This window comes from Cavia porcellus, unplaced genomic scaffold, assembly GCF_034190915.1.
Source record: "Cavia porcellus strain 051 isolate PalLab524CR breed Dunkin Hartley unplaced genomic scaffold, mCavPor4.1 scaffold_43, whole genome shotgun sequence".
Lineage (NCBI taxonomy): Eukaryota > Metazoa > Chordata > Mammalia > Rodentia > Caviidae > Cavia > Cavia porcellus.
In genome coordinates this window covers 1820925-1831589 of record NW_026947526.1, presented here as the reverse complement: position 1 = coordinate 1831589, position 10665 = coordinate 1820925, and the positions used below count along the sequence as shown (strand labels likewise).

The 10665-nt window shown below is 39.2% G+C and overlaps 1 long non-coding RNA gene across 1 annotated transcript; it reads left to right on the top strand.

The window, feature by feature from the left end:
• Positions 1-6294: 6294 nt before the first annotated feature.
• Positions 6295-10038, top strand: LOC134474929 (uncharacterized). Its single transcript, XR_010045862.1, has 3 exons — positions 6295-6730; positions 7612-7746; positions 9911-10038. It is a non-coding gene; the product is annotated as an uncharacterized LOC134474929 (long non-coding RNA).
• The last annotated feature ends 627 nt before the right edge of the window (positions 10039-10665 follow it).

Genomic DNA, 10665 nt, shown 5'->3' with positions numbered 1-10665 from the left:
GTGGAAGAGGAAGTTGAGTCTAACCTACACAATTAGAGTGACCTTGTCTCAAAATATATCTTCAAGTTCTGCAGATGTAGCTCAATGCTTTAGATCTCCTCCCTTTCTTCCCCAGCATCAACATTTTTTAATACTCACAATTGCACATCAGTAGTTGTCCTTTTATCGGTTGGCCATGTATCCGTTATCCCGGAGAATCACTTGCGAAACACATTTGTTTTTGCAGTGACCATCCTGAGCATCATTTGGGCACTTGTCAATTTAACCCATTCATTCTTGTATTGAATACAGTAGAACTGTCACTTTTATATTCCTTGTTATTTTATAAAAACTAACAAAAAGTATGCAATTTTTGATCATTTTGCATTTAATAATTGCATTTGTAAGGAGTTACCTATAAAGATTAGGCTAAAGATGATTTCTTTAGTTCAAGCATCAGGAGAGAATGAGATGGGATGATAATGGCTTGGAAGCTGACTTTGGGAGGCAATTGCTAGATGGTTTAGCAGAGTGTGAAACAGTTGTTTTTATGCCTGCATTTGAAGTTTAAGGAAACAAGTACGTTGAGGTCAAGAATATAAATGTACGATAGGGTAAATGAATCACTACTGAAAATTGTGATTTTTCTTTATTCAGGAAGTGTACTTTTTTGGTAATTTGTGGGGCAGTCTCAAATATGCCTCTATTGGAGTAAAACATAGTGAAACATGAAAGAGCCAGACATTTCATGTTCTGAATGTAGAGGTATTAAAAAACATGTTTTTAAATACTATTGCTGCTGTTTTGTGTAGAAAATAAGATAGGGTGACAAAACTTGCAAAAAGGACTTTGTAAGATTTTAATCCTGCTGTGTAAGCATAGATGCCACAAAAAAGTCAAACCAAAATGATGAAGAAATAAACTATAGAATGAGAAAAATTTTGCCTATTACTCCCTGACAGCTAACATGTAAAACCAATAGGAACGTGAAAGGAACACACATTTTTCAGACTATGTACAAATTGCCAAGAAATACTTGAAGAACTATTGAGCATTTTTGCACAATACAGAAATGCAAATGGGGACATCATTTCATTGCAGAGAGAACTAATCACCATAAGATCTAAAGAACATTCAGAAGACTACAGGAGAAAAGGAATTATTTAGTCTTGTTGGTGGAAATGTAGTTAAGTAGTTCAGCTACTACTGAAGTCAGTTTTTAAAGTATTCAAAAGACTAAGATAAGTAATTCTCATTAGTGCAGTGCCTCCTTTAGTGGGTTTTTTCCCCAAAGAGTTAAGGACATATTGCAGTGATTCATGGAGATTCCTGTTCCTGCAGCAATACTCATTTTTCTGTGGAGAGCAGCAGCAAGCACTGCTCCATCACCACCAAATACCAATGACGAACAACAAATACTCACTAGTGTACTCCATTTGATAAATGGTGTGATATTTTATTGAGAAATCGGCTGTGACTTAGGTTTTCCAGTAGACTACAGGTCAGTATAAATATGATAGTGATGCTAATGTAACAAGGCCATCACTAGTACACTATTATGTTCATTAGATCTGATGTATTTATCTTTTTGAGGATGCATGTTGCTATGAAATTCAGGATGGCTTTGAGGTCACATTATAACCCAGAGTGGTCTCAAACAATTCTCCTTCCTTAGTATCTCAAGTACTGGGCTCCACACAAGAGCCATCACGCCTAGTTTATATTTGGTATATTAAGTGCATATTTAGGATATTTTATTTCAACTGTTTTTGTTGTTAAAGTATTTCCATATTTTACCTCCAGCATTTGTAGAAACTTTGGCCTTATTGAGGTGGTGATGTGCATATTACCAGCCTCATAACATTGTCTGCTGGGTTCAAAGCTGTCAGTGTACTGCAGGGAAACATAGCTGTACATAACTGTTTCTTTTTCTACTTTCCTTAGAAAACATTTTTAAAATCTCCATGGATAATCACAGGCTCAATAATACTGGCTAGAGTTTCATGCAAATTCTCAAAGTTAAGTACAGTGTAGCACTGACCCAAAGATACTCTCTGTCATCTGAGAGTCTTTATAGTCCTTTCTGTACACACACTTTGTGCCTGAGCCAGCATCTGTTGTGGGTCCCAGAATCTGCTGCAAAGCCATGGAACACATAGTTTTGTGACCATCTCTAGACTGGTATCCTATATGCCACACTGCTGAGGCAGAGCACAGCTTCTGGCAAGAAGCCAGAGGCTCTGAGGCTCTGAGACAAGACAGGTTTTTCTTTGTGAACACAGATAATGTTATATTTCTGTAAGACAGACAGCTCTGTCCCATATTTCTACCCAGGAAGACAGAAGAGGAATCTGGAGACTGTGGATTAAAGAGGGATGCTGCCCTTCTGCTCCACCAGCCTGATCTTGGGCGAGAACCTGACAGTGGCCCAGGCTTGCATCCCCCCCAGACCTGCACCTGCTCATGAGGATCTGCCCTCAGGGCATGTCAGACCCAGTCACACTCAACTTAGGGCAGAAATCATGTAGGGGGATTCACCGTGGTGGTCAGACCTTAATGTTACTCTGCTGGACTCTGAGTCTGAGTGGCTTGTGGCTGACTCTAGTGACACCTGTCCTGGTCTCTCTCCTGCTTCTGTGTGCCAGAAGGCTGGGGACAGTGAACCCTTTCCTTCAATGCCCTTGTCATTTGGCATTTTCCCACAATCATCCTGAAGGCCCTGGGATGAGTGAACCATTTTTTCAGCCATTCCCACATGGTCTACCTATGTGGGATCCTGAGGCTGGGGTCTCGTGTCCTGTGAAAGCAACATAACCTGCTCCCTGTTCACTGTCTTGAGCCAACTGTCTGTAAAGACCAACTGTCACCAGACCAAGGTGCCTGGTGACCTGAGCCTTCAGAGTTCTGTTTTGACCTATTGCCAAGGAAGTGAGGTCATGCACTGGCATCCACAGTTTGGCCTTCCTCTGTGATATCACCTTGCTTTTAGTTGTGGAACAAATCTATGTCCTCCTTAGAAACAACAAGTTAAAATGCTAGAAAACTGTGTATACTTTTAGACTTTGTTGCACTTTGAAGATTTTAATGCAGCAAACATGTAGATGCTTCAGATGTGTCAGGCTGGGTGCCAAACACAAATGTCCATACAAAGGGTCCATTGTCTTGGAGGATGAAAGACACATTGTCTTCTGTTAAAGATTTGTCAAATGTTAGGATGACTTCCTTTCTTGGGCTCATTTTAGTTTCATTTCAGTTCCATTAGGAAGCAGAATAGCCATAATAATTTTACCAAACAATGTGAAGGTCTCATGTTATAAACCCCATATATCCAAGGGAGGAGGATTCATAGCCAGTTTTACTCTCACATGCTTAGGAATGATTATTTATTCATCCTTAGATGTTCAACTCAGCTATATACTGTAGTGCTCCAAACTCTGACCTCCAGGGAGGGAGGATAGCAGGTGGTGAGTACAAGGGGTGGTGACATCATCACCCTGTACTGATGAAGGACACATGTGCATCATTCCTGGGGAACTTGTCTCCTATCTGCTGCTGTCACTTCCTTTCCTCCCATGCCAATCAGACCATGGGCTTTGTGTCTCTGATGGGTAGTTTCCTTTTCCTAGAGGTGATGGTGCTGAGCCTTTTCAGTTGTAATACTCTTTGGTTGGTCTCCTTGAAGCAGTGTTTCCATACTGGGCTCTCTCTGTGCTGCCACCACCCACTATTATGTGGCTGAAGCAAGCACATGCACCTGTCACCCATCTTGTGATGGCCATTTTTTATGTTTTTGGGTCAGACTTCAAAAGGAAGCTGCCACACTCATTCTTACACAAGCATTTGAGTGGATACCAACATTTATTTCAAAGAAAATGCATCCTATTGCTGGTGTATGGATAACTTAGAAATTCTTGCTGTATTTTTGGAAGCAGATATTTAAAGCAGAGTTATGTGGTTCCTTTTTTATTTATTTTTGTGTTATTAGGCTATACTATATTATGCTCTGTTATGTTATATTATGTTATATGTTGGTGAGGATTTTGAAAGTCCTTCATGGTGTTTTCAGTACTTTCTGATTTGGTTTTGTATAACCAACCTGATTAACTTTGAAAATATCAAAAACATTGAGGAGTTTTGTTTTGGAGAAAATTTAAAGCAAAAACACAGTCAGGAATGTTGTTGCACACCTGTCATTCCAGGCCTCCGAAGGCTGAGGCAGGAAGTTTGTGGTGAGTTTTAGGTCATCCTGGGCCACAAGGGAAGATCAAGGCCAGACAGAACTGCATAGCAAAACCCTGTCTGAAGAAAAAAGGAAAGAAGAAAGAGAGCAAAAAAATGATAAAAATGAAAAGTCAAAAATAGACTTTCTAGTGAGAAATCTTTGTGAGGTTCTTTTGCGTGTGTACTTTAGTCAGCACACCTAGCATAAGGTTTACCATAATGGAGAAATTGATGTGCTCCATCTTGCTTTGTTTTTTGTTTTTTTGGCCTGTTTTTTTTCAAACTTTTTTCTTTTCCTCTTCAAAGAAAAAGTTAAAAAAACTGTGGAAGTAATGGAAACTAAAATGCGCGATTGTTAGTGTAAAAAAGAGAGGAAGGAAAGTGATCTCCAGGATACAACTGCAACTTTATTTAGCTGTGTAGGAACGAGAACCATATTGCTGACTTTTTCTTCTATCATTGAACAGAACTGACTGCAATCTCACTGTATTAATCTCCACTTTGTATGCTTTAATTTTGTACTCTGGACAGCTGTTTGTAAGTTGACAATGTGTGATCTATTAACTGGTGAACTCTTACTCTTACTGTATGTTTTTTTCTCTTGAAATTCTGTGTTGCTTCTAGCCTTTTACTGTCTTGCTTCATTTATTTTTGTCTTTCTCTTTAAATAAAAAAAAAAACTTACTGGCTGAGCAAGGAATGGTGAAAATGCCTATAATGCCTGTACTCAAGTGGCTGAGGCAGCAGGGTTCCTGGAGTTCCAGACAAGCCTGCAACATATTCTGAGTTCAGCTCAGGCTCCAATGACACAGGGAGACCCTGAATATAAAATGAAAATGAAAAAATAGGGAAGAAAAGAAAGGAAAGAAGAAACAAAATAAAATTCCTAGTGATTTTGTCACTTGGTGTGCATCTGGGCAAGCTGTTTTAGTCTGTGGTCCTTTTCTTCCAGTGTAAAACCCTTTTGACTACTGTTACTTTATAGTACCTGGAAACTAGTATTTTGATGTCTCTACTTTTAATGTTCTTTCTATGTCTATAGGAAGACTCCTTGTACTTCCTTGTGAATTTTCATATTTTTTTATGTTTCTAGGAAAATGGCACTGATATTTTGACATGAATGGCACTGAGACACCTGGTTGCTCTGGGTAGCATGTACGTTATAACATGAATTCTTCCCATCTCTCATCACAGTATGGCTTTTCTTCTGTTAGTGCTCTTCTACTTATTGCATTCCAAGAAGATGTGAGTTTGCTTCAATTTCCCTAATCATTAGTTATTTTTGATTATTTGTGAAATGAATTGTGTTCTTTGTATTTGACACTACAATTTGTTTGTAGTATGTAGTAATGAATTGATTAGAGCATGTTGCTCATGTATCCTGCAATTTAAGTGATTTGTGAATTTGTTCTATAAGGTTGTCAATGGAGTTTAAATTTCTTATATACAATGCTGCACCCTCAGGAGAACTGTAACAACAATTAATCCTTCCTTTCTGATTTGGAAGGCTTTGCTTTCTCTTTCTGGATTAAATTCTATGGCCAGGACTTTGAGTACTGTATGTTGAAAAGAGTTGCAAGCCTTGTCTCCTTTCTGACCCTAGAAGCAAAGCTTGCAGCTTGTCAGCCTCTGAGCACCATGTCAAGGATGGAGCTTGTCATGCTGTGCTGAGTCCATTCCTCCTACTGATAGTCTATGAATGATTTATATCATGAAAAAATGGTGAACTTTTGAGGTTCTCAAAGCTGTCTTTCCAAATTTCTTCAGGGGTTAGCTGTACCTTATGCTGTGAAAGTGTGAAGCAACACATACTAGTTAGTGCGCGAGAGGGAACATTCTTGCACCACTGCGATTGAGCCCAGTGTTGATCGTGTTGGTTAATTTTGAATATGATGGTGAGTTAATGTGGCAAACATTTAGCTGAATACTTTTGTGTATGTTCGTTAGGAATATTAGCCAACAGAGTGTTTTCATTTATTTTATTTTTAATACATTATTGTCAGGCTTCATTGTCAGCATGACTTGTCACTTAAAAGAAGTTGGTGGTGGTTTTTTCTTCAATTTGATGGAAGAATTGAAAAACAATCAGTATTCATTCTTTACCACATACTGGATAAAATTCACCGGTGCACTTATTGTATCCTAACATTGTTGTTGTTATTAAGCAGCTGTGATGTTTACCTGGGCTCCTTATTGCTCTGTTCATCAGACTGTTTCCTTCTAATGCATGTGGTTCCGGGACATCAATGGACACCACATATCCTTTAAGGGTCACATCTCATTTTATTTACGGATGTTACCATTTACTTTTGTATATTCAAACTATCTCCATAATATATAATTTTGTGAGTAACTCCTTTCAGTTACTCAGTTTTTAATGCACACTCTTGCAGGGTTTGGTTACTGCTGGAGGAAACTGGGCCTGGTGAGGGCCTGGTCTCTTATTTAAGGCTTTGTACCGTGACCTGCCTGCAGTGCCTCCATCACCTCGCCTGCACCCTGTAAACACCTGTCCTGCTCCATAGCTATGGTGAGTCCACATGTGGCAGTTCAGATCTGCAGCTGGGTGGAAAACATTCAGTCAATTTGAGCCCTGTAACAGACTGACCTTCTCATACAGAGCTCCCCTGAGTGAGACAGGGGGCCTCAGGCATGTAGGAAGGAGCTCTGGAACCATTTCAGCTTTCTCCTGTCCAGTGTGGAATGTGTGACGCTTTCCTTAGAACTCTCTGATGGATGAGGCAGCCTGGACTGGGCCTTTTTTAGCCATGGTTCCTGCTAGGTGCCATGGTGTCCTGCACCTCTGTCTGGACCATCTCTCTGACTTTACATCTCCACATAGATCTGAGCAGACTCAGTCTTCCTCTACCAGGCTCTAGCTGTATGCTGAGGCTTCCGGTGAAATATCTGCGATCCTCAAATTCTTGCTTTATACATTTAACCTGGAAATTCCACTTTAAGGTTCATTTTAAAAAATGAGTTTGATAGACACCATATTCTCTTCTTAATCAGTTCAGGTGTGGACAGTTAGAAACCATGAATGTTCCACAGCACAGTTGCTGAGTTTTTTATAAATGGCAGCCACTGAAAATGCTGAAAGTAGGCCATGTCCCTGATCTTTCCTGAGATTGAAGAGAGCTTGTGTCCTGGTTCTCTCTCCACCCAGCAGTGAAGAGACACAGGCCTGCACATCAAGTGAGGACAGGAGAGAGGAGCTGGTCAATGGCAGACCTCTCATCCTGGGAGGGATTCCTGTGTGGTTTTTCCATTTTATTTTCCACTGCATTATTTATAGTGTTCCAATCAATATTACTTCTCTCCTGTTCAATTCACTTAAGAATAAATAGTTGGTATTTTCTTGAATAGGTGAGTGGAAATGGATGACTTAATACTCTTTTATATGTAATGTAGGATACGAATATAGATGAACATTGGATGGATCAGAGGAGCGTGAAAAGGATGTGCAAGTGACTGACAAAATGCAGGAAGCCAATAGCAGGACATACAACAGAGAGGGTCTTCACTGAAATTCAGGAAGTTCTTAGAGTAAGTGTGAAGTTAAAGTTGGATTCTGATTGCTTCCTTGATGTGATCAACACCAGCTCTGGCAAAAATCAGTGTTTCATATCCTTGTCAACCCATGCGTTTTCTATTCCACACTTGAGATCTAATTTTGATTATCTCTAATTATGCCCCAGTGTTATGAAGGTAAAATGTGGATTTTTTTTGTACCAAGAATCGGACTCATGACCTATGCTTTCCAGGCAGGTGTTCATGCCACTGAGCTAAATACCCAACTATGCAAGTGTTTTCTTTGTTGTATGGAAGATATCCACATTGTTTCTCAGAAAGTGTTGAATATTTTTGGAATTTTTCCATATTGTATGGCTATGATTTTTAAAAACAAACCAAAGGTGTCTTATGCAGTCTCCTTTCAAGTTTCACTTTGTCTGTGGGGTGTCACAGTCAGGGTTTCTCTATGTTAGACAGCTCTGTAGCTTAGGTTAGCCCCAAATTCAAGGAAGAAGTCCTTCACCAGCCTCACAAGATATATTCCTTATATCTGAATTGATCATGAATGCTTGGTGACAGTGAGCTATAAATTATAGCTTGGGCCTGTTTCCATATTATATACTTATTTTTCAAAAACAGCATTTTCCACTAACATTTATTATTTGTGTCCCATATTGGATGTTGTTTATGTTTTGTTCTATGAAACCAAATTCATGTTTCAAAATGCTGCTGAAGTATATTAAGAACAAAGTACTCACTGGCCTAAATGAGATTAGAAGAGACATTATCTGCAGCCTATCAAAGTGATTGATGAGATTTTTTTTCGTTTTTTAAATTTTGAAAGTGGTAAAATACCACAGAACAAGGCAGAATAAGGCCAACTAAGATCAAATAGTAAAATTGGTACACAACTTCACAACTGGTTACTGCGATAACTATAATAGGTATCACAGTATATTTTATTATCTTTATAATAGTTGTTCTTTCTTTTGTTTTTTGTTTTTTTTTTTCCTTTTTATCTGTACCGGGGATCGAATCTACGACTGTCTGCTTGCGAGGCAGGTGCTTATGCTGCTGAGCTAAATCCCCAGCCCCAATAGTTGTTCTTTCAAACACATATACCAAAATGAGATGAAATACAGAACATTATAGTACTTTTCAAAAAATATTGAATAGAGCAATACCATTACTCAGAATAGAGCAAAACAGTAACAAATATATTTGCCTTCAAAGAGATAGAAGGAAATCCCCCTTATTTGTTATGGTCTGCTTCCCAGGAGACTCTCAGATTTCTGTTTCCCATTTGCTAACGGGGGGGGGGGGGGACAGGAGAAGAGGGGTAGGGAAGTGGGATGTTTGATTCTAGTGCATCTGTAGGTTCACTATTGCTTACTAGGGAGACAGGCCAGTTGTTTGGTTTCACAGCATCCTAAGTTCCCACATGGCGTGGATCTCAGGAGCTGCTGCTGGTTCTCCCCCTGGAAGGGCCACAATCTGCGAGACAGCCACCGCTTACCAGGGAGAAGTGGTGCTTACTTGCCTTCCAAGTGTCCTAAATTCCAGCATGGCGTGGATCTCAGGAGCTGCTGCTGGTTTGCCCCCTGGATGGGCCACAGTCTGCTACACCACCACCACGTACCAGGGAAGGGGGGTGCTTGCTTGCTTCCCAGTTGATTGATGGGATATTTATCTGCCTCGGTGCTTTGTGGATGCTGGTCCTACAGGCTTCTCACTGTGAGCTCTGCATTAGAGACAGTACACAGGGACTATTGCAGTGACTCAGAACAAGAATCAGTGCTCCTATTTAACTGTTACATTAGCAGTGAGTTGCAATCTATCATCAAATTTGCTGTCTTCAAAAATGTGTATATACACAAAATTAATGACCAAGACATGGATTTAAATTTGAAGAAATCAGTCCTCATTCAGTTGTTTTGTTTGGTTGTATTTGTTTAGTTTTGTTTTGTTTTATTGAGACAAGCTTTCTATATGTATATCAGCTGGATTTGAACACCTATGGAGCCTAGAATTGCCCTGAACTCACTGAAACCATCCTGCCTCAGCATTTTGAGTGCTGGAATTATAGATATATACCACACTTTGATTTTGATTCATATTTGTAGGAGAGAATTTAAGATATCCCAAACCTGGTGTCTCAACCTTCCTGTCAGAAATATATGTATGATTGATCCTTTAGGAGGTGGTGACCTTTGAGGATGTGGTCATGAACTTCAGCAATGAGGAGTGGACTTTGTTGAGTCCATCCCAAAAGAACCTCTACAGAGACGTGATGGGCGAAACCTTTAGGAACAGGACTGCAATTGGTAAGGACAAAATACTTTTGTCACTCATGCTTTCAGAATGTTGTATGTCACGCATCAGTGCTGTTTCATTAAAAACAATGTGAAAATATTTTTAAAAATAGCTCAGACCTGGACACATTATATCATAACTCTAAACAAAATCTATTAATTTGTATGTATTATTCTAATGAGCACTGGGATTTTTATGTCTACAATTCAGGAGGACTTGGGGATATCCAGGAAGCTGAAAAAGAATGCAAAATTTACTGGAGATACTTAAGGTAATTCGCACTCATAAGGAGAAGGAAGGTTCCTGAGTAATTAGTGAGTCAGCAGAAAAATGCCGCCAATGAAATGAGGCAATATTCAATTTAATGTCAGTAATATTCTCCGAAGATGTATAAGCTAGGGTATGTATAATGAGTGGATTAAATCATGAAAATGTATGACATTGCAGATAGATTGTATGAAAGGCATACACTTTGAGTTATGACATTCTCCCTTCAGTTTTTCTACCCATATATACATGTGAATACAACACATTCATCATCTAAAAATTGCTAAGATTGCAATAGAATTTGAAATAAAATGGTGTTCTTATGTTTCCAAGCCATGTTCTAAAGAATCAGCCATTCTGACTAAAATTCTT